Consider the following 2,562-nt stretch of genomic DNA (forward strand, 5'->3'; position numbering starts at 1 on the left):
CGATAATTTTATAATATTGTGGCTGATTTATGGACTCATGAAATTTTATACTATCATAACGTATTTTTTTATGTTAAAATGTTATAGTTAAGTTTAGCTTAAGAAATAAATATATAAAAAAAAACTTAAAATAGAGGCGAAATATAAGATATCGTTGTATAGCTGTATAACTTTTAGATAAACTATGATTTTTTTTTATGTGTACATAATGACCCATTATTATTTTATTTTATTTTTAAAAAAATGTCGGGATTGTTGAAACATCGAATTGTTTTGTTATTTCCTAATATGTTCATCGATGCTATATTCCTTATTGTTATAACAGAGCCATCACCATTTCCGTCTGCCTTTTTCATCGCCAGCTTTAATCAAAAGTTGTACGAAGCGCAGTACTAAAACATATACGCGTGAAGAAAAATTTTCTTTTTTATAAGCAATGTGCTTTTCGTTACAAAGTCAATTTTATGAGGTACTCCTATCTTTTCATAAAAAGGTTCGATCTTTTCTTTTTGTCGCAAAATTGATGTCGTATATTCAAAGATGCGTGAAACGGCTACTATGGCGCTTCAAAGAAAAGCAAAGATAATCGTATTTCTCCTTTTAACTTTCTATCTTTAGATTTTCTATCATCTTTTAAAGGGTCAATAAAAAGATAACATTTTGTAAATTTTTAAGAAATGTAATATTTTTAAAATGTGTTTGTTATCTTTCTATCTTATTTTATTTATTTGTTTTATTCATAATGCGGATTTACATGTCTAGTCTACATAAGTTTTATTACAGTTGCATTAAAATACTTTGATTAATTTACGTTGGAATGAAGACTAAAAATAATATAATCAAAAATATTTTAATTTTTTTTTCACACTATATAAATTTGAATGAAAAGGTTCATTTTGGATAAGACAATATATACATAATATATTTTTATTTGTTTTTTTTTCTTTTACAAAAATATATTATACAGTATAAGTATACGTCCAAAAACCACTAAATTCAATAGCACGTAGGGGTCGAGTATTATTCATAGGGTTTGAGTTAGAGTCTTCAGTTGAAATGTTACTCTATGTCATTGCAGGGGAATTACTTCGTCATATTTTCGAAAAATGCCCATATTGTATTATATTTCATTGTTATGTACACACACATACACACACACACATATATATATATATATATATATATATATATATTACAAGATATTTTGTTCATTTTTTTATCTTATCTACAATATTGGCTGTCACCGTAGTTTGGAGACCCTGCACTGGAGTATTTAATTTATTTATCTAGTATATAAAAACTTTATTTAAATGAGCACTCTCGAATCGTCATTTTACAAATTAAAACTTAAAAGTGATTATTATTTTTGTAAAAGTAAAGCTACCACCGATTCGGAATGTAGATTTTGCAGAGAAGAATCGGCAAGAAACTCCGCCATTACTATTTGTAAACAATATATAAACTGTATTTTATTTATATGATACAGTTGGGTTATAATAAAAAGAAAAAGTAACGTTGCATTTGTTAATGTGCCGAAACCCGGGATCGAACCAGGGACCTTTAGATCTTCAGTCTAACGCTCTCCCAACTGAGCTATTTCGGCTTGTAAGTAGTTGTGTAAAATGAACTATATAAATTGTGAGCAATATATTTTATTCAATATATGTATGGCTTCTGTTACTTGTTGTATAGAACTCTTTCAACTCGCAAACAAAGTCCATGTATTCAACAACTCTGAGTCACACAACTGTATTTATAAAAGGCGTACAAATCGACAAAGGCATTTCAAAGGACAGAGTAACCGCCAGAAACGGGAATGTGTGTGGATCGAGCAATTTAATTCCAACATCCCTTTCAGGTATGACGCGCGATAGGATTCCGCCCTAACGTTGTTGACATGCCACCTATTCGCACGAAGCGATTGCTATGTATATACAGTGACTTCATAGAATTTTTACCTTACTTCTGTCTTAAATAAGCGAGCCTTATATCTTGTCACTATGATAGTCGTGGAAACAAAAACGATCAATTTTTTTTCAAGCTTATAGTGCACAAAAGTTTATGAATTCTGTATACAAGTACAATCACGAACAAGATAGAGTTTTTGGTACTTAGATAGAGAGAAGAGTTTTAGGTACTAAGTGTTTTATCAAAAAGTAGTAAATATACTGTCCGACAGAAGTGAGAACTAAATAAAAATAAACATTTTTATTTTTCTTAGTAAATAAACTAGGTATTATACGATCGGATCAGTCAGACATTCTACTTGCGGGTCTAGTTTCTTGTTGTAGAAACTGAATTTGAATCAGAAATGAAAATAAATATACCAGTGAATAAGCAGTGCTAGGTCAAGAGTGTGGTCTTGACCTCTCACTATTCGCCATTGCGTGTGGTAGTATGACGTCATTGTGAGTGAATTCCCAGCGGGAGAAATATCCAGAAGCTGACTAGTGTAAGTCATTATAAAAAAGCTTGGTATTTTACACCTATAGCTGATCTTTGTCATAATAATATTGTTTGTTCTAGTTGGAAGGATTGTGTTTTTTAGGAAATTTTTTTGAT

General features: G+C 29.9%; 1 non-coding gene across 1 annotated transcript; it reads right to left on the bottom strand.

The window, feature by feature from the left end:
* Window positions 1-1,530: 1,530 nt before the first annotated feature.
* Trnaf-gaa lies at window positions 1,531-1,603 on the bottom strand. The gene has a single exon. It is a non-coding gene; the product is annotated as a tRNA-Phe (tRNA).
* Window positions 1,604-2,562: the final 959 nt, after the last annotated feature.

Source organism: Melitaea cinxia, chromosome 11 (assembly GCF_905220565.1).
Source record: "Melitaea cinxia chromosome 11, ilMelCinx1.1, whole genome shotgun sequence".
NCBI lineage: Eukaryota > Metazoa > Arthropoda > Insecta > Lepidoptera > Nymphalidae > Melitaea > Melitaea cinxia.